The sequence below is a fragment of the Polyergus mexicanus genome, unplaced genomic scaffold, assembly GCF_030449975.1.
Source record: "Polyergus mexicanus isolate NDT 795.1 unplaced genomic scaffold, iyPolMexi1.0 SCAF_14, whole genome shotgun sequence".
Taxonomy (NCBI): domain Eukaryota; kingdom Metazoa; phylum Arthropoda; class Insecta; order Hymenoptera; family Formicidae; genus Polyergus; species Polyergus mexicanus.
Genome location: NW_027223334.1, coordinates 3,743,590 through 3,765,894, shown reverse-complemented (window position 1 = coordinate 3,765,894; position 22,305 = coordinate 3,743,590). Strand labels below are relative to the sequence as shown.

General features: G+C 42.3%; 1 pseudogene; it reads left to right on the top strand.

Annotated features, from left to right (window-relative positions):
* Positions 1 to 12,269: 12,269 nt before the first annotated feature.
* On the top strand, positions 12,270 to 20,887 carry LOC138939536 (uncharacterized; annotated as a pseudogene).
* The last annotated feature ends 1,418 nt before the right edge of the window (positions 20,888 to 22,305 follow it).

Here is a 22,305-nt window from a genome sequence, read left to right as displayed (position 1 = left end):
ATCCATACGGTGATGTTCGTGGAACGCGGGATTCGCGGTGGGTTAAGTCAATGTTCCAATAGATATGCGCGCGCTAATAACAAGTACTTACAGTCGTACGATCCCTCGGAACCGTCGTCTTATCTCATGTACTTCGATATAAATAATCTGTACGGATGGGCGATGTGTCAATCGTTGCCTTACGAAGATTTTCAATGTCGACGATGTTACGAGCGTCGACTTAATGTCCATAACGTCGAACTCGCCTATCGGTTACATTCTAGAAGTCGACGTTGCGTATCCGTTCGACCTTCACGACTTTCACGCGGACTTGCCGTTCTGCCCGACGCGCGATAAGTCGCTCGGAAAACGACAGGAGAAACTACTCCCCACGCTGTACGGAAAAAGCCGTTACGTAACGTATTATCGCAATTTGCAGCAATGCGTTTGACACGGATTACACGTTACGAGGATACACAGAATATTGCGATTTGCGCAATCCCCGTGGTTGCGCGGATACGTCGAACTGAACACGCGACTACGAATTAACGCGAAAACGAGTTCGAGAAAAATCTGTACAAATTGATGAATAACGACGTGTTCGGCAAGACCATGGAGAATATGCACAATCATTCGGATGACCGACTCGTGACCCGATGGGACGGGCGATACGGCGCGGAAGCGATGATCGCGAAACCGAATTTTCACAGCAGAAGCGTCTTCGCGGAGGATTTCGTAGCCGCGGAATTGTGCAAACTCGAGAGTAAGTTTTACAAACCGATCTACGTGGGTATGTGCATTCTCGACGTGTCCGAGATTTGCTTGTACGAATTTCACTAAGAGTATATGTTACCGTTGTATCGAGATAAGTGTAGAATAATGTACATCGACACGAATAGTCTCATTTATTACGTCGAGTGCGAGGATGTATACGAGGATATGAAGCGCGACATCGATAGATTCGACGAGTGATTACGTGGCGGACAACGCGTACGGTATGCCTTTCGCTAAGAAGAAAATACCCGGTGCGCGTTTTGATTCTGGAAACAAAACTCTCCGCGGCGTCTATTCTTTTACTCAGAGCGTTATCGAGCTGGGCGAGTCTCGTGAACAGCAGGATGACGCTCTGCCCCGCCTCGTTCACGTGTTTTCTCAAACGCGACGTGATTCCGTCGATGCACCTTTTGCTCGTCGCGTTGGCGTCCTCTTCCGTCTGAGCCAGGCGTTTTATCTTGCGCTCTTTCGCGTCGTACTCGATTGAAAAACTCAGACACAGCGCATTATTGCGCACGTAATTTCGCAGGGACTCGATAGTCAGAAGTAGTCTTCCGGTCCTCGCGGTCGTTATTAACAATATACTCTTGTACGTTAATTTATCCTTTTCCGTGTACGTGAGAATATCAGGATTTTTCATAAAGATCAATTCATACAAACCGGGATTATCGATGTATCTAATCTCATCTATGAATATGGAATCGTCCACGTCTACGTCGAATCGCTTATCGCCGAGCATCGCGCCTCTCGCGTCGATGTATACCCCGTAAATAGATATGATCGATCTCGTTCGGCTTTTCCCCGCCGAGAAGAGCCCCCATGTACTTTTGCCCCAACGGTCCTAACCGACCGCGCGGTATTTTGCGACCTTGAGAAGTTCGCGGAGTTCGCCTAACGGGCATTTCGAACATCGAGGACGTCTCTAGATTCTCGGATTCGAACGCTTCCTCCTCGGTTTCGTCCCGCGCGAATGGATCTCTCTCGGCGGGATACTCGCTTAATGGAGTAGATACGGCGCTTAATCGTCGTCGCGCTCGTATTCGTTTCACCTTAGGTTTTTTCCAAGCGGGAGTTAGCGCTTCCTCCTTCTATTTTTTTTTCGACGCTCGTCGTCGCAGGCAAGGCGTTGATCGCGTCTCGCTTTATCGTCTCGCATTTGATCTCGTCTCTCTCGATGTCGTCTTGCTCGGCGCGTTCGCCTATGCGCCGCAGCGGTTCAGCGATCGGCTTGAAACGGTTTTCCATCGCGATCTCGTTTTTCATTTTGCCGGTCTTCAACGCTCTATGTTTTTTACGAATCGAGGCGCACGTCTTAGCGATCTCTCTCGCCGTCTTCTTTTGTTCGCCGATATCCGTCGCGGCCATCGTGATTAACGGATCGATTCTTCTAGCTCGCGAGGAGAGCGATCGACGCGTTCGACGACTGATAGCTCTACGGTACGGCAAAGTCGTTAAACCCTCGTCTGTATCTGCCGGCGCGAAGCGCACTATCTTTGTCTATTGCTAGGAAACCGTACCTGTACCGCCAATACGCGCGACACAGCGCGTGAAAATTCTCGTACGACATATCTCTGTTCACGTGATCATTGTATATGTGACGCAAATTAGTAATGTTCTGTTTAAAAGGAATCAACAGATCCGCGTTATCTCGAATTAAGTGTTTTGGTATTTTAGCGTACATTTGCCACAGATAGAAACAATCGATGTTCGAGTGTCGGCCCATAGCGAAGTACTCCCTGATAGTATCCTGTTTGTCGCACGCTATGTCGTCGAACACGAATATCGAATTCGGGAGCACTTTGATGGATGGAATTATTGGAAAATGTGAAATAACCTATATCTTCTATCGGCGTCAATAAAATCTCTAAATACTGATATTTAGGCTGCTGCAAAAACTTCGAGTAAACGTAAACGTTCTCGAAGCGTACGCCGTGCGGACTCTCTAGCAAACTTATCAGCGCGTTCGCCTTACCGCAACTAGAGGGGCCGAAAATGACGCAGCAAATAGCGCTCGGTAATAGATGACAGAAACTGCGCGCTTCCTCCGATATTCGCGCCCTACCATCGAGGTTCGTCACCCTTATCGCGATCGGTTACCGCACGAAGCGCATTCCTCTCACCGCGCGTGTGCGCAGTACACTCGCGCAAAGCGGAGCTTTTTCTTTATATACGAATAGAACGCCGCCGATCGTGCAGTAGCGAATTGCGCGCGGTGTATCGAGATGTTTATCCTACTAGTAGATGGCGACGATATTCTCGATTTCACCACCGATCAGTTGCGATTTATCCCGAAGGTAATCTTGCTAAAGTACTTCGGTCGCTACGTGGAACGATTGTGGGAGAAGCTGCCCGAACATATAAGAGTGGATCCGGAGGTGCGGCGCTACCGTCGATGCCTGGAACATTACAATCGTCCCTGGCAACAAATGGACATCGATGGTCCGGCGCCGCTCGTTAAAGATTGCGGCGAATGCAATTCGCGAAGCGGCGGTACGATGTGATCAGTGATATCGGCGGCGCCGGGTTATTGAACAGAGCGATAAACGCGCTATCCTTCGAATAAGGCTGGGTAACAATTGCGTTCGAGGAGATTCGATACGAACACGACGGCGTGGAGATCGATGCAGAAACATCGGGATAACGAGTACGATCAAGAATTACACGTCGCTGACGGTCGAGAGAAGCAAAATATTAAAGAACGCCGGATGGGATTTATCAGCGATAACTCACTCGTCGATCGGCGATTTCAACTTTTGCGTACCTTTCAACATGTTATTAGGTTTCTGCGAGGATTACAAGCGCGTTGTGATCAACGCGCGACACGAATTTATTCTGATATGAGCACGCAACGATAACAATTGTATCATATCACGCGAAACGGATGAACCTAAAATCATTTTATTAAAAATACAGTGACGAATGCCTCATATAGTGTTAAACGATGTTAATAAATTAAGATTATTGCGCATGTTGGATAGCGGACGATACCTGAGCATCGCTTCTCGCTCGTGGGATCTCTACGAATTTCCGCTTCTACAGAGCACGACCAAACACTCGTGGGCCGTCAAAGCGGCGACGCAGCTCGAGAAATCGCGATACGTTATCTTCGCGCTACAGTCCGGAAAGAAGAACATGTTGTCCATGGAGCATTCCCTATTCGACGAATGCAAACTGACTAATGTCAAACTGTATCTTAATTCCGATTTTTATCCTTACGACGACATGATGAATCTGGATTTTGATAAGCGCAAAGTCGCCGTGTTGTACGAAATGTACTCGAAATGCGACGACGACGAAGGGCTCTTAAATCTGAATAAATTTTTAATCCACGGTCTGCTCGTGGTCATTGACTGTTCTCGACAGAACGAGTCGATCAAGAATGCCACCGTGGACGTTCGCGTAGAGTTCGATTGCAAGAAAAACATCCCCTCTAATACCACTGCCTACTGTTTTATCATTCACGATCGAATGGTAGAGTATCCACTCACCAATGTCGTGCGCAAAATCATGTAAGCGCTATAATATTCGAAAAAATATGAGGCGAAAATAAAGCGCTTAAGAAATCTAGGGGCGAACACTTCGAGTACCGCTAACAACGACGATGGACGCGTCGATCTTGCTAGGTTTCGTAGTCAACGAGAGATTCGTCGCGAAAGAGGTAGACGTGTTAAGAAATAGCGTGGTATTAACGCGTCACATCTTTCGCCCACCGATATCTTGGGATCTGCTAACGAGAGCGGAAAAATCGCAGGCGTGTTGGTTGACGTCGAACTATCATCAAGTAAAGTGAAACGACGGACACGTGAATTACGGATCGATGAAAAGACACATTCGAGACGCCATGTGTCGAGGATTTAGCCCCGATTCGACGACGCGAATCTACATCAAAGGCCATGAGAAGAAGAAGTGGCTGATCGAGATCTTGGGAAACGTCGCCGACGATCGCGACGTAGCCGTCTCCGTCGAGACTCCATCGACGCCGATTACGAAGACGTCAGACGTCTGGAAACTTTGAACGCTTCGCGAGTCTTTTGCTGCGGATATCACGCGAAGAATTGCGCGTTGGAGAACGCGTGCAAACTGCACGATTAGTGGTTCGAGCGACGCGATCGTCGGCGTGATATGTGCGATTAATTTTACATTATACTACTTTATATCTATGTAAAACATCCTATATGTACTCGTTTGTATTATATCGAATCATTATACATTACGCATAATTGTATATTATATGACGTATCTAGTCAATTATATAATCTATAAATTTAATTATATTTTAAGCTTTATATAATGTATCGAATCGATTATATAATCTATAAATTTAATTATATATTTTAAGCCTTATATATAATGTATCGAGTTAATTATATAATCTATAAATTTAATCATTTAAACTTTAATAAATGTATTTGTCATACCGTCACAAAATACATGGTATACGAATGAACCGCGTTTTTCCTTTATGGCGGTCGCGTATCCTTCCCCGCGCATAATAGCTCGTGCATCTCCTATGTTTATACCGATATCCGTCATAAAGTGTTTAACAGCGGATAAAGAACAGTTATTAAGTGATTTTTAAAAAATGCCATCGTTAATAGAATTAGTACTATAACGAGGACGATTGAACGCGTCGTGGTGGGCGCAAGATTTGGCGATGGGACTGTTGAGATCTCTATTGAATCTGGTGGTATCTTAAAGTGTAAGTAATATTTGTGCATTTTATGTCGTATTAATTATTTGTGATATGTTAATAATTTAATTTATAGTATCAGTCTACGAGCGACATTGAGATTCCCGGTTTTATGAATTTTGAACACCGGCGAATGATTCGAATGTTGCGACGGAATGCGCGAGACGGATTGGACGAATTATGGGAAGATACTGTGGAGGCTCGAGAGTACAATTCGGTCAATTGGTCTTGGATGTACTGGGATATTTTTGATCTACGAAAATTATTCAGGCTCGAACTCTAGGAGGAAGACGCGGTGGAAGAACCGTGGGATGAGCCTCCAAGCAAGAGATCTAGGGATTGATCGTGAATATCTTTTTAAGATTCGCAATACGTTAAATATTAAAAAATAAATATTAAAAATTAAATTATTTTACTAATAAGACTCGTATTGTTTTGTTTCAGATCGAGCGTCGCCGTATTTTAGATTTATTTTTAATTTATTTTATATTAAATATATTTTATATTAAACATGTATTTTTCTAAAATAAATTTATCTTCACGCATTAAAACAAACACTATTTCTATCGCGAGCGCGTATCCTTCAGCGATAAGAGAGCGTCGACGCTTATTACGAGAGGCGCAAGAGAAGGACGGCGCGAGAGCGGAAGGACACCGAAGAAGGAAAGAGAAGCGGGAAAAATCAGCGCTTTAACACATAACGTTTATTCGTAAAAAACCGCATCTTACAAATGCGCGCGATACATGAAATATATAAGTACAAACAAAGATCGAATTTTATTAACGCGCAAAGTCGCTCCTCATCGTCGATCGGTCGCGATTCGGGCTTACGACTCATAGGCCGCTCGCCCGCGTCGCCCGTCGGCGGTTCGGCCTCGTCCTCCATCAGCCGCGACTCGGCTTCTTGTCGATCGGCGGCGCGATGACTCGCCTAACGTCGACGTCGCGCTTGCGAAGCTCGTCAATCATTTCGCGAGAAACGACGAGGTCGCTAACATGCAAATCGAACTCGGGGGTTCACGCGGCGCTCTCGGCGACGTCACGCTCGCGAGCCTTGCGCAACACTCTGCGAAAGCTTTGCGCCTGCGCGAGCATAGTCCTCGTCCTCGTCACGAGATTGTAGAACGATTCTCGCGCCGTTTTTATACAGTCCTCGATCTGTTGTCTAAAATAAAAAGTAAAAGGGTTATTAAAAAATTAAAAATTATTATAAAAATTATTATAAATATATTATAAAATTTTCGATCAAACACTCACATTAAACGCGCGATATCGTCGTCTCCGTCCACTTGGAAGGCGAGTCTGAACGAATCCGGATTGTTCTCTATAACGCCTCGCGCCTTCTCGCGCAGATCCGAAGCGAAGTCTCCCAGGAGTGAGTCTCGATTGCGCACATTACCGATTGGACACGACAATATTTCCCAATCGGACACAGACCCAATCGGACACAGGCTTGGTCGGACACAGTCCCGATCAGACACAAGTTCAATCGGATACAGACTTAATTGGACACAATTCCGATCGGACATAGTCCTCATCGCAAAGCTAGGTCCATCCTACATTCATTCTGTGGATGGGAAAATGTATGCGTGGACACAGTGGGTTCTGCCCCCCTCCCTGTGGTGGGGGGGGCACCACTGTCAACAAACTAGACACATATGTTTGCGTTGAACTTCGTTTCGCGTGGAAAGTTGTAAACCTATGTGGAACCTTACTACGCATTAAAAAGTGTATGCGTGCAGGCAGTATGTTCCGTCCCCCCTACGGGGAGGTTATACTTCCGGAAGATATAACTTAACCCAAACCTATATATTTCTGATATACTGTGTCCGATAGGGATGGTGTCCGATTGGGTTTGTGTCCGATCGAGCCTGTGTCCGATCGAGCTTCTGTCCGATCGAGCCTGTTTCCGATCGGGCCTGTGTCCGATTGCAACCATATGTGTCCGATCGGAATTGTGTCCGATTGGGTCTGTGTCCGATCGGGCCTGTGTCCGATTGCAACAATATGTGTCCGATGGGAATTGTGTCTGTGTCCGATTGAGTTTGTGTCCGATCGGGACTGTTTCCGATCAAACATGTGTCCGATCGGGTCTGTGTCCGATCGATAATGTGCGCAATCGGGACGATCCCTCTCCCAGAACGTATGATTTTATTGCGATTAAATCACCGTTCACGTTTATGTAATCGGCCGCGCTTATCTCCTTAATCCGTTTCATGTTCGCGACCGATCTCGATCCTCGCTATCTCGCACATCGTCACTTCGCGCCTCGTCGTTTTGCGTTTAACCACTTCGCTATCTTGCTTCGCGCAAGCGAGAATATTTTGACGCTTCTCGAAACGATCTCGCGCTTATAAAGATCAACGCGTGGATGTCGCGGTAAAATTTATCTATTTTCGCGTCTTTCCTCGATAGGTGTTTTTTTCGCCTTATCAAAAATCGCGATAGAGAAAAATAATAGAAAATAAAAACGATAAGAAAGATTCGCGCACCCGCTAGATAACGCGTATCCCGGATACTCGGCAAATGTTTATCGTCGCCGAAAGGGGTACGTTTCTCTAATCGTTCGTCGAGTATCCTTCTTAGGGGATAAACGAATAATAAAACTAGAAATAATAAAAACCCGAAAGGAATTCGAGTGTCCGCTAAATAACGCGCATCTCGGACGCTCGACCGGCGTTCGTTCGTCGCTGAGAGGGACGCGTTCCTCTAATCGAGGCGGACCGCGACTCTCCCTCGAACGAATCGTCGACGCATTTCTTCCTTTGCTGCCCGCGTCGAATTCGTCGATAATAAAAATAAGCGTCTAACCGAACACGCGAATCAATCACGCCTGGCGTCTTTCGACGGAGGCGTCTGTCCCGCGTTTTTCCCCGCTCCGCGCAATGATTAACGCGAGGACGGCTCTCCTCGCCCTAGCAACAACGCTCGTCGCCGCAACGGCCGCCGCGCCCGTCGATTTGGAGAAGGCCGAGGCGCTTCCCTTCCTGCGCGCGTACGGTTTTCTGAAGGACGACGGAGGATCGCTGTCGTCCGATAACGCGACGTTTCTGCGTCGCGCGCTGTCGCTGTTTCAGGAATACTATCAATTGTCGGGAAACGGCGCGTTAGACGCCGTTACGCTTAGCCTTATGCGCAGACCGCGATGCGGTTTCGCGGATATTCCCGATCGCGTGTATAACCCCGTCGCGCGAAAATGGCCGAAAACGCGTCTCACGTGAAACTTTCAGGTGGCTAACAAGAAACTCTCGCAAACGGCCAAAACGGCGTTCGAGTTATGGGCGGCGAATTCGTCGCTGACCTTCGCGCGCGACCTGATATACTAATATCGTATCGAACGGGCGCACATACTTACGCGAATCGTCGAAACGCGGGCATTTGCCCGACGATCTTTTACGGTCCCGGAGAGCCCTAGCTCACGCGTTCTTTCCATCGGGAGCGACCGACTTCGCATCGGAGATACACATCGACGACGCGGAACTGTGACACGTGTATCAAACAAAAATATTCCTGATACGTGTCATCTTCTACAAATGTTAACGCACGAGATCGGTCACGGGCTGGGTCTACAGCACAGCATGCGCAACGACTCGGTGACGTTCCCGTATATATCAAACATAGAGAATCAATTTCCAGTTAAGCTAAGTGTAGAGGACGTTCTAGCTATACAGAATCTGTACGGATCTCACGACAACGGAAACTATCCGACGGCGAGTCCCGCGACCACGGCGGCGCCCGCGACGACGAGCGTCGCACCAACCGACCCCGAACGCGCGGATCTTTGCGCTTTAAAACGCGTGGACGCTGCGTTGATAATGAATCACCGATTATGCATAGCTAATCGTCGCAACGTGTGGTCGGTCGACGTGACCGAGAGACGCTACGGTAGACCCATGACGCTCACAGATTACGCTACGTTTCTCCCGGCGAATTCACGCGTCTATCCGCCGCGTATCAAAGACCCTCGAGCGATCTCGCGGGCGACTCGATCTACCTCGCGGAATATCCCAGTCTTAAGCTAAAATCGGGTTGGCCGAAACATCTCCACGATATCGGACTTCCTCGAAACGTTAAAATCAACGCAGCGATAAACGCACACGGGACGAACCTACACGATCTACGACGACGACAAGGTGGCGGAGATCGACGAGTGTCGCATGACAGTCGTTAGACACGCTCCGTTAAAGGATATATTTCCCGGAATACCGCCTGCGATAACGTCGGCCTTCTGATACATCGACGGCAATCTGTATTTTTTCCAAACATCAGTTTTACGCCTTCAACGAATTCACGAATATCGTAATTTCGGCGGGTCCTTTCGATCTACACGCGTTCGGTATCGAGTGTCCTACGGACGGTCTGTTAAGACAATTGCGAGATCTCCTCAATCGGGTCTATCGTCTCGGCGACGCGACCGAGAGAGAGAGAAGATTGACGAGGAAAACGACTAGAGCGACCCCACCATTATTCTTAAAAAATATAATATAAGAGAGGACGCGCGCGAAAGAGGAAGAAGCGATCTTTACGCGAGTATATAAAGACCGTTCATCCGTTAAACGCTTGATTGTTGACGGAGGACGCCGAAACCTACGAGCAAGAAAAAACGAGCGACGATGTACGCGACGATGGGGGGCCAATCGTAGCAGCACTCGTTCGACGATTGATCGAGGCTAAACGAGCGAAACCGCTAGGATAGCGCGAGATACGCTAAGAGAGCTAAACAGGGCAATGGGTAACACTATTAAACGTTTATTCAAACTGATAATCCACTAGCGCCGTTTCTCTAATCGCACGCGTCCATTTTCAGGCGAGATCGCGACCGGACATCAAGGCGCGACGCGGACGTCTCAATCACGCGACCGCTCAGAATCTTAGGAAGACGCTATCCATTGACCAAAACCGCATACAAACATCTCGAGATCAGCGTTAACATCAGCCGACCCTCCTTTGTGGAGATCGTCCTCTGAGATTGCCACGGCAAGGAAATCTCGCTAACGCAGGATACGTGGAAGAACTGCTCGATCTACGATCCACGCTTTTGTCGCACTTTCGCTCCGACGAGCGCGACAAGACGCGCCTTCCGGCGCCGATATATATCGCACAGTTGACGCTGCGATTCGTCAAACTCAACAATCTCCGAATACTCCGTCTTGAAACGCCCACGGTTCGCCTGGCCGTATCGAAGAGCACCGTCGTAACTATATTAAATCTGGGCCATTGCGTCAACCGCATCGTCGCATCTTTAAGCGGTTTAACCGCACATGTGGATAACAAGCTGACTCATTTCCTCGATATCGCTGCACGCGCTTACGATCCGACGCTTATTCCCGCGATGATACGCGAGAACGAGAACTTCGACCGCAACGATCTGATCGATTGCGAGTTGCAGCAGACTCTGCTCTTTGGAGAACATATACAATACTAGTCGATTTAAAAAATAATAGAGGATTAGTATGCGTCATGCGTCACATGATGTTTTTTCTCTCATATATCGGAATCGGACACAAGCCACGCTATTGTAATCGTGACAAGTTAGTAATCTAATTTAGTATAGACATCTGTGGACTGGGACGAGTGGATACCTTATGCCATATTCACATACGATACTATCCCCCATACGGCAACAGGATTCAACTCTTTCGAATAGGATTTTTAATATACGGACACCAAGCAACCTTGCCAACAACGCTAACAACGCCACCGAAACCTACGTATATTTACGACGGCATATATTTACGCCCAGGAATTAAAGGAAAGAATACGAGCGACAAATCAAATCGCTAAAGAGTACATAAAACAGGAAAAAATTAAAGTAAAAGAGCAATACGACAAAAAAGTGAAAAAAAAACATCACGATAAAAGACAAAGTATTGTTACATGATAAAACAGTTCGGAGAGGCCGTTCAAAGTAACTCGACTCTCTATGGACTGGACTAAACGTAATTATTGATAAAATTTTTGATGTTAACTATAACAACAAAGTAGGACAAAAAGTAATATGCACACCCGTAAATCGCTTAAAAGCTTTTATAGAGCATTAAAAGAAAAAAAGCATAACAAACAAGCACTTATTTTATTTCAGATCGCTAATAGCATAGAAGGCACAACAAAATTGATATAATAATATCCAGAAATTAATGCAATAGTAAAGTCAGATGAATCAATTAAATAAAACAACAAGAAGAACACACCATAAAATGACTTCAAATCTTGAAGATTTAAACATTGAAATAGGAACCCAGTTTCCTTTAAACTACATGCATCTCGTACTATTGGGAATAATGAAAAGATTATTGAATTTTATGTAATAAAGAAAGAATATTGCACAACTGCTTACTTAGGCACATAGTTTACTATTGTATTTTGTTAAAAAAAGTACGGTGTATTATATGGTCATCAACATATATCACATAACATAATTGTGCATAATTCAGTTCATTGTTAGATACATTTTGCGCATTTAAGTTAAAATTATATGTAAAAATAAAGATTAGATCTTCACATCAACCATTAGAACAATTGATAATTATGCATATTAAGACTCTACCCCGCAGGATAGTGATATTGAAATATGTTGTCAAGGTCATGACCCTGATCAACATTCCAAAGATTTTAGCCGGCGGTCATTGTTTATTCAATTGTTGTATAGAAGAAGTTAATTTGAATATAACAAATTTTTAGAAAAGATTATCCAATACCTTAATTACGTATTATAAACAGCAAAACGAAAATAAAATCGGTCCAATAAGAAAACTTTTATCTTAGTACGAAACTTGCATATAATTATTGTTCTTTGTTAGATGGTACTATAATTTTGCTTACAAAAATGTATTTAAAAGGTAAACATATTTACGCTATTTATAAAAAAGTATTCAAATGCTAAACCATTTTTTACATTTTATGCGTCTCTTTAAATATTGAAATTAAACAAATTAACGAGTTGCAATACTTATAATAAATATCATAGTAATAATATTATGGCGAGTCAAAAGAAATTATAAACAAAATATATTACGCATAGAAAAGAAACAATCATAAACAGAGTCTCACATAAGTAGAAAACATCACTATTCTTCCGTTTTGTTCTCCAACGGGGAGGGATGTCGTAACTCAACATAAATAAATTCAATAATGTAATTACAACCTAAAAAAGTAAAAAGGAGCATTGTGCAAAATTAGCACTTCATAAGCTATTCCGTGCGATCCCAAAACCGCGATTAAATGCAAGACATGCAATTCGTTGCAATATTCAATTATGATATAGTAATCTATTATCAAAAATTCATCTACTTTCGAACCATAAATGGAAAAGCAACGAGTACTCGGGGCCGTACTTCGAATCTAAGTAGTGACGCGTATACACAGTGCGAAAAAACAGTGAGATACCGCAAGCGCCAATATTATACATTACCAAGCTGAACTGTAAAGACGCGGAAGCTGTACAAATAAATTATTATACCACGGAAACTTTGTCTTATGTTTCTCGACACTTGGAATCTCAACTTCTAAAACGAACCGAAGTTTTGGACTATCTCTTAAAATCCCGTTGTATCCGGAGAGGCATAACAATTGGAAAAAAAGGACACTTATCTATTACTGCTGTACAAAATCGTTTTAGAAAGGCAAAATTTAATTCAAACATAAGAAAAATAATATGAACTGAACGAACAGGTAGATGTACGTCGTGTATAAATAGTAGGTAATAAACGATAACGGAAACAGAAAGATGTATCAGACTTACTTATACATATTTGCGTTCGTTTATCTACGTTTATCTGCGTTAATTTATTAGTTTTTTATTCTTGAATTAGATTTTTTAAGTATCAAATTACTTTTCTTCTAGGTAAAATCTGTTTCGCAATTGCATAGATGGGAAGAAAATGTAATGCGCAAAGGATCAAACAGGGACAAACTTGTATTTATTGCCGAATATTTACTAACACAATTCCAGGAAGCTATTGATAGAGGATTTATCATTTACGATATAGATTTGCGAAAATGAGCATTACAAAGAAAAAAGCAAATAGACTTTTCTTCATTTAAAACAAGAAATTGATGGAATTTTACAAAAGCACATTGCATTGCATCACGTAAAATAACAAGTTTTAAAATCCAACCTTTTGTTGTGCCTCCGGGAGAGGCACGGTAGTTGGGATCGTTTGCCGGAAGGAATTTAGGAATTCGGGCTCCGCCCGAGAACTACACGTACTTTAGTTAAATAATTCAGACACTTTCCACGTTAAATAAATAGATAAATATCAGCTTTATTTGTGACTTGGCTTATTTACAATGTTCCCGCACATTAATTCGCGTCGCGTGTCGCGATAGCGGATATCTCAACGTGCGCGTGTCTAGAGTCGAGTCTCGGTCTCGAGACTCACTTCTTGCTTCTACGTATATTCTTCTGCCGACTGCGTGGCTATTCGATAATTATCGACACTCGCTTTGACACTCGCGACTGCTCGCGATTTTACCTGCGTTTAAGAATAAAGGTTGCGCGCGTTGTGGTAATTAGTAATCAAGACTGCCCGTTTGATAGGTACTGTGACTACCCGCGTAATATTAATTAATGATGAAGACTGCCCGCGTAATATTAATGGTAAAGACTGCCCGCCGTTCGTTAGCGGTGGGCCTTTTTATTAACTCCCCTTGGCTTCCCGGGAGGGGGTCGTTTAGCGACAAGGCTGTGTGTCGCTTGATTTTGGCAATATCCGGATCCAAGCTAAGAAGTTCTAAGTAGGACTTCTTTGCTTGCAATTTCGCAATTTCTTTATTCTTTTTTATTTCGCAACGAAATGGTTGCGCGGTCGCCCGGGCTTCGCGCGTGGCTCGCGTTGTCAGCGCTTTGTTCGGTCAACGCTCGTAACGTGATCTGTATTCGCGTTACACGTTGAGTAATGCCATCATATAAAATGATATATATCTAGAATAGTATATATCTAGAAGAGAATAGTATATAGCCTGTTCTCGGGCTATTACACTTCTCATGCAGCTGATGTAACAATACGTCAAAGTGCAAAGGAATTTGTGAGACAGATTAAACCACATATTGATGTAATCGATCAAATTTATAATACAAATGAAAGCGGTTTTACTTTAGAAATATATTTTAGAAGAATATTAATAATGTGGGAATAAATAAATCGAATTTACTATTTAATCTTTATCTTCTACGACTCATAGCTATATCATTATGTCCATTATATCTGTAGATGGAGATTCTCTTTCACCTCTGTATATAGTACTAAAAGAATCTAGTAGAAAATTTGGATTACGAGTAAAAAGAACTCATTTTAGACCTATTAATATTTATATTGCGGCTTCAAAATCCGGAAAACTAACATTTCAAAAACTGGTTTAAAGAAATATATTTACGAAATGGAGAAAAAAGTCTGTTACTGCTTAATTCATGGACAAGACAATTTTCTGGAACAATTAAAAGAATTTATACGTGCAAGACAAGCAAGACAAGCAGACAAACAAGTAAATATTTTAACAATACCAAAAAAAAATAATTGCTTTTGTACAACCTGTAGATATTTCTGGTTTTAGAATTTGGAAAAATTTTGTTCGATATTTTTTTGATAATATTATTTTAAATAATAATGACAAATTTATATTAACGTAATAATATAATAAAATTACCAAATTTAACATATTATCAACTTTTTTTTCCAAGATTTAAAAATGTACGTAGGTCGAACAAATAAACTCAACGAAACTTTTCGAATAGGAGCAGAATACTTTAATACTCGTAATTGTGACAATATTGGACTAATAGTAGACGTGTCTAGATTTATTCTAAGCTGCACGTTTGTGTCTACAAACGTTTATTTAATAGTAAGTACGATGAGTGAACAGAAAGTGTCTATCTCTGTTGCGCAATGCATAATTATTAAATTTTTAATGCACGAACATATTAAATCAGCTAAAATTTTGTACAGACTACGCGTACAGTTTGGTAAGAACATATTATTGAAGTGTCAAGTATACAAATGGCATAAGTTTTTTTGTGAAAGTCGTAAAGAAGTTGCAAATTTGATTTATGCGTGTCGCCCAAGGATGAGCATTACGTCTGAGAACATTCAACAAATTCGCGACTTTATTGCAGACGATCGACGAATAACTGTTCGTAAAATTAATAAAGGGATTGGTATAACATACTTATGGAAGTGTGCAAACAATCATTGAGAATGAGTTACGATTTCGAAAAAACACTGTACGATGGGTGCCTCGAATTTTGAATGCAGAAGGCCGTAAGGGCCGAAATCTCTCAAAAGCTCTTGAATTACCATGCAATAGAAGGAGACGCATTTTTTATGTATTCTCACATATAATGGATTTGTTTGAACCTCCTAAAAACGCCTTAGCGAGAAACAAGTTTCTTAACGACGATGAAGTGGAAGTCTTCGTGCGCAATTGATTTCGTATTCGTCCTGCTACTTTTTATGAAGCAGAAATAAAAAAACTGCCAATGCGATGGCAAAAATGTAAACATTAGTGGATGTTATGTAGAAAAATAATTTTGTTAATTTTCACATATATTGTATTAACTGAACAAATAATTTTTGAACAAGTCTCGTTTATATTTGATCCACCCTAGTATTTAAATATAGTTGGTACAAAAGTGGATATTTATCAATGCGGCCTGAAAAGTTTGATAATCTAATAAATTTTTGTTATTTTAAAAGAAAAAAATATATACCAAGATGTAACGATGCACCCCCCATCGTTACCCGGCACGTAGCCAGCCGGAAGTCTGCCGCCCGGCGAACACCAGCCGGGCAGTGGCAGAGGCGCCTAGCGCCCTTTTTTAATATCTCAAACACCGCGGTTGTGATAAACAACCATGCGGCCGTTATACGGCCGCCGTTACGCCGAAGACCGAGCATAGCCGAGCGCTGCCGGAAGATCCCGAGCGTCACCCGCCGAAACGCCGCGTCGTTTCGCCCAGGGGAAGCGACGCGTTTACCGTAATTTACCCGCCGAAAACAACGCGTCGTTATCCCCACCCGGGGGCGAACGACGCAATTACCGATAGACGCTCGGGTATAAAAAGACAGCGTTTCGGCATCTCGGGACCAGAACGATTCCTGAATCCGCTCGAGCAGTACGCTCCGAGATACCAGAACCGATCCTGAAAGTCGTAGCAACGACGGAACGTGAGGTTGACGTGTTCGCAGCCTCCGCCGAGCATTCTCGGCTTCCGTGCAGTCTCCGAACTCCTGACACAAATCCGACCGACTCAACGAGAGCGGAGTGTTCGCCGCTCTCCTCGACTACGGTCGCTTGGGTGACAAATTCTCTTAAGAAATCTAAATTATGCTTGACAGATATCGTAATAAACAAAATCGGTACCAAGAATCCAAATGAAAAACGAAACGAACGGTAAAATGATACCACTTGTGCTTGCCTGACAGATTTCATTTATGCAAATTCTACATTGAGATAAACTCAAGTAAATAATAAAAGGTGTAAGTCTTACTCGATTGCAACAACTCTCCATTGGGCAAAACCTAGTTCTATAAACAAAAGCCTTCACCAATTCCTAAGGTTTTAAAATTTCTTGTACCAAAGGGAACGCCCTCAGCAATCGGAGAGTGTAGAAAATTCAATTTGTGAAAAAATATTAACAAAGCGAATGGAGAGGAGGAGCAAATGGCTTAATATATTCTGAACTATTCCTTGCGGACACTTCACTTCATTTTTCGACTTTCTCTAGTTTTCATTTTACATACTTCAATTTCATCTCTAGTTCTCAATATACCAGGTATATAAATATGAAACCGGAATTTTTGTATAGAAAATACACGTTTATTGTATGAAAATGATAAAAAATATTTTATTCGAAGTATTGCCCATTGCTAGCTATACATTTTTCCCATCTCTCTGACAATTTGTGGATGCCACAAAAAAACTGTTGCTCCTTTGAGGCAAACCAGTCATCGAGCCATTTTCGTACATTTTCGTAAGAAGTGAAGTGCTGCTCAGCAAGTGCGTGTCCCATCGATGCAAATAAGTAGTAATCGGATGGAGCCAAGTTTGGTGAGTAAGCCGCATGCGAAAGTATTTCCCAACTAAACGCCTCAATCGTTTCCTTGACCGGTCTTGCTGTGTGTGATGGTGCATTATCATGAGGCAAAATCACTTTGTGTTGCCTTTTTTGATATTCTGGTCGTTTTTCACGCACAGCTTGATTCAAATCGATCATTTGTTGTCGGTAGCGTTCAGTATTAACGGTTTCGCCAGGTTTTAGCAGCAATTCGCTGTCTTCAAACTTTTTCGGTGGTCTTCCACGTTCTTCGTTTCTCACGTCAAAATCGCCACTTTTGAATTTTTTAAACCACTCAAAGCACTGTGAATTACCAAGAGCATGCTCACCGTAAGCTTCGACAAGCATTCGATGCGATTCTGCAGCAGTTTTCTTCAAATAGTAACAGAAAATCAATGCTGTCCGCAAATCGTAGTTTCCAGGCACAAAATTCGACATGTTCAACGCTATTAAAAACTATGCTGTTGTATGAAACTTGTATTGTTGTGAGTTGAAAATCTTTATCAGATGTCAAAACAAGAAAATGGCGCCAAAGACGCGGTTTGACGGTAACTACATTGACAGCTAAGGCAATCTATGGGCAAATTCCGGTTTCATATTTATATACCTGGTACACTTCGACTTTATCTCCAGTTTTTAATTTTCACTTTACACAATTTTTAAAGTGTTTCGAAATTGCGTTGTTTGGTGCAAGTTAGAGAGAATCTAGTTATCCAGTGCAAATCCAAAAGATCTTGTGCCAAGTATAATTGCGACTATTGCGAACCGCATTCTAATCAGACAGCTTGAGCTCAATCCGATTCACCGGAATCCATCTCGCCCTTCGGAGCCTCCATTGTTTGATTCTTCAACATAATCAATAAATAGTAAGTGGCTTGAATGTTCCCGATTCCGTTTTCTTTTTTATTATTTACATCTTTGTATCTCGAAATAATTCTTGAATTCTTAACTATAATAAATCAATCGGCAACTCGTTTTTATAATTTACACTTCAATCTTAACTTACTTTCCTATTCGATCTCCTCTCTTTTAGTCCTTTTAACCCTTTCTCTGGAACATTACCTTGAATCTGTTCTTTTCTTATATTACCTTCGTCACTAAGGGTCATCTATATTTTATAGAGCGACTCGTGACTTTCCTTCGTCACCAAAAATCACCTGCATTACTTAGTGCGACTCGTTACTTTCCTTTATATCCAAGGGTCACCTGTATTTAACAGAGCGACTCGCGATTTCCTGCCTGTTGCCAAAAGTCACCTATATTTTACAAAGTAATTCGCAATTCCTTGTCTGTCATCCAAGGTCACCAATTCACAGAACGACTCGTGACTTTCCCTCCATCGCCAAGGGTCACCTGCATTTAACAGAGCAACTCGTGATTTCATTTGTCATATCCCCCGTCTTCTATTTCATTCCATAAAAATATTTATATTATTACGTCCTTGCGTAGAGTTAAAGGCGATCCGTCTGAAGCGAGATCACAGAGGAGGACCGTATCCAAGAGGTTGTCATGGAATGATGATAAACAACGGCAGTCATGTCAGACTTTGTGTAGCTGTCTTGCAGTACGGCCATGCTTAGGACAGCGTCTTTTACGTTCGGTTACCGTTTATTACGTTGTTGTGTTGTTCTAATAAAGATATTCTTATTTCTTAAACGACTGTTCTTCTATTCGCTCGGGTGCGGAAGTGACACGGTGTGCAAATGTAAAGCGATTGCATAGCGCGCTTTGATTAATCTCAAACCAACAATATATAGAACATATATATTATAAAGATAAATATATAAATCTTTCTTTTTTTTCTTCTGGACCTAAGATCGATTCATTCAATAAAAGAAAAACTCCAAAAATTGTTTCTCTAATTAAGAATTTTATCGTGATTTCTTTATTATTATTTATTATTACTCTTTCCTGAGTGGAAAGATTAAACCGATCTTCGCGAGCGGTCACCAAATGTTCGCGGAATCGTCGGAATAGGCGGCTATAAAAAGAATTGGCTCGGGTTCAGGCTGAATCCATTAATATTACTGTTAAAGGCGTAGAGAAAACTAATATTAATATAAAATTAACGCATAATACACGCACACCAGATAATTCTCCTCGGAATCGACCTCCTCTCCCGAACCTATTCAAGGCCCCTCAAAGTCAAGATCCCCAACTCCTTCGACCATTATCCTCAGTGATTCCCCCCCCCCCCCTTCCATCTCCTCTGCGTTCAGGACTTTTCTATCCAAACGAACCAGGAAGCCCTGTCGGACAATGTGATAGCGAAACCGAGGACAGATCCAAGGAACGGGATTTTCCTGATCTTAACCTGAGCGATTCGGAGAGAGAACCGCGCGATTTCAGGGACGGATCGTGTCACCTTGGAGACGAATCAAGAGCTCATAAGCAAGGATTGATCGAAGAGCAGTTTGGGCTTTGGGTCTTGGATCGATTTCCTCCCTTAATCGAATCTCTTGCTGAAAGAATCTTTTGCATAGAGTCCGAAGAATTGCAGGGAGCATTGGAGAAAGGTCTCCCCAACGCCATCATCCCGTGGTTTGTCCTGGGGCGCTTATTTTCTGTTGCCATCTCTATCGAAATCTTTTGGAAGATTTCCCCTTTCCTCCATCAATCTCGAAGAAATTCCTTAACTTCCCTTTATTTTTGCTATAAATAATTTTTTTGTTTTTCGAAGAATTATTGTAAAACCAATCAGAACCATAAATTTAATATTAGATTGTTTCCCGCACCATTCTGATTGAAGATCCCCGTACTCATGTAACGCGTTATACAGGATGTCCGGAAAATCACTCGTAGTATTTCGGGAAGTGATTCGGGACCCAAAAAGAAGGGAAAAAAGTTATATAAACATAGGTCCGGAAATAAGTCGTTTCCGAGTTATAGACATTTTTATGTTAAAAAAATCGTCATTTATAATCCGCTTGGCATCTTTCTTTTTAAAATTTTTTTAAACTTTTAAATTTAAATTTTTAAAATTTAAATTTTTTTTAATTTTTGATTTTAATTTTTTGATATTTGTAAGTACAATTAGATTATTTTTAAAATCAAGAATAAACATAAACTGGTATTTAAATCGAATTAAATAAGATTATCAAAATGATCATTTTCAGCACGAATGCAGGCCTTTATTCTTCTATCAAAGGAATTCCGAACTCTTTGAAAAACATTTAAATCCCTCCTTATTTCTTCGAATCCATGAGTTATTCTTTGTCTTAAGTCAGCAATATTATTAGGCGCATTTCTGTAAACAATTGACTTTATATGACCCCGTAGATAAAAATCAAATAGAATCATGTCTGGTGATCTTGGGGGCCAGGCAACCGGACCTCCACGCTCTATTCATCTCTGGCCATAATTTCGATTCAAATGATCTCTGGTTACACTAGTGATGCCAGAATGTCCACGCTAACAACACGCAACAGTAGTGGAGGGGATAACGCACACAAGCGCAAACCGCGTACGTATAAGCTCGGCGCTTCAGCTAGCTTCGGATAGCAGAAAAAGACAGATATACTGTTTTCTGTCTTTCTTCTTCTTACCAAACCGACAATGAGACGACGTGACACTTCTCTCTTCTCGCTTCTTGATCTCTGTATGCGTTAAATGTTTTCTTTTCAGCCTTTTCGTATGAAATATATCATAGCGTATATTATATATTTATTATATTGCTGCGTCCCTGCGTGTCGGGATAGTGTGCTTCGCTGATTTTCCGACAACGGCAAACACAGCTAAGTCCATCTAATAATAGAGATTCGGTACCTCAAAGACAAAATTCTTTTTGAGAAAATGAACTCGGTTATAGATTGAAACTCGATAATTAAATAATGATAATTATATTTTCAATTTCAAGTAAATATTCTTGCGTGTGTTAGTTTTCCTTACTTACATTTAGGGAAAAATTTCTTGGAGAGAAGATGAAAGAAGAGAAGAGAGAAGAAGAGTTCTACAGAAAGAGACAAAACTGTAAGAAAGAAGAGAATTCTTTTGATAGAAGACTGCCTCACCCGCGGTTTTGCCATGGTTTTCCCATCGGGCCGTAGGGCGAATGCCGAGGCAGAGGCTCGAGGAGTTCTCTTTTGAAGACGTTGAGTCCACGGTAGATACCCCTCCTTTGTCCGAAGATTGGCTCTCTTATTTTGAGATGCGGCTGCATTGGATATTTCCCAAAATAAGACGAAGATCAGGGAACGGCTAATGCAATTTCAAAATTTGTCGAAGTCGATTGAATTCTGGATATTGACGGTGCTCGGTAACCTGCAGCAGCAGCTCAGAGTAGAGCAGGAAACCGTTTTAGTACCCTGGAGTCGACATTGGACGATATTTTTGACAATGAAGCAGGTTCGATGGCTGATATCCTGTATATTCCTGGAGGGTGTGTGATTGAAGCCGGCAAATAATGGCGATCGGTAATTTGTAATAGCTGCTTAGGGTAGAGCAGGTAATCATTAGGGCACCCTGCTGTCAACGCCTCGGAAGAAGAGAACAACGGTCAACCCATACAATTTAGAACAGCTTTTCTACCATTAATTGTCGGAACGACAATCTTGAAGAGGGGGAGTAGTGTTGCGTCCCTGCGTGTCGTCTGTGGTGATTATTCCTGAATCTGCTGTACCCGTCTCCGGAAGATCATCCCGAAATACTACTAAGGATTGTTGCTAAACAACGGCAGACATCTTGGGAAAGAGCGATAATCTTAGAGTCTCGCGACGGATATCATTTCGGGCAGACATATTTGAGATTACTATTACCGATATTATCCATTCTGTGTTCCTTGTTAAATTATGTTCTGTGTTATTATTAAAGT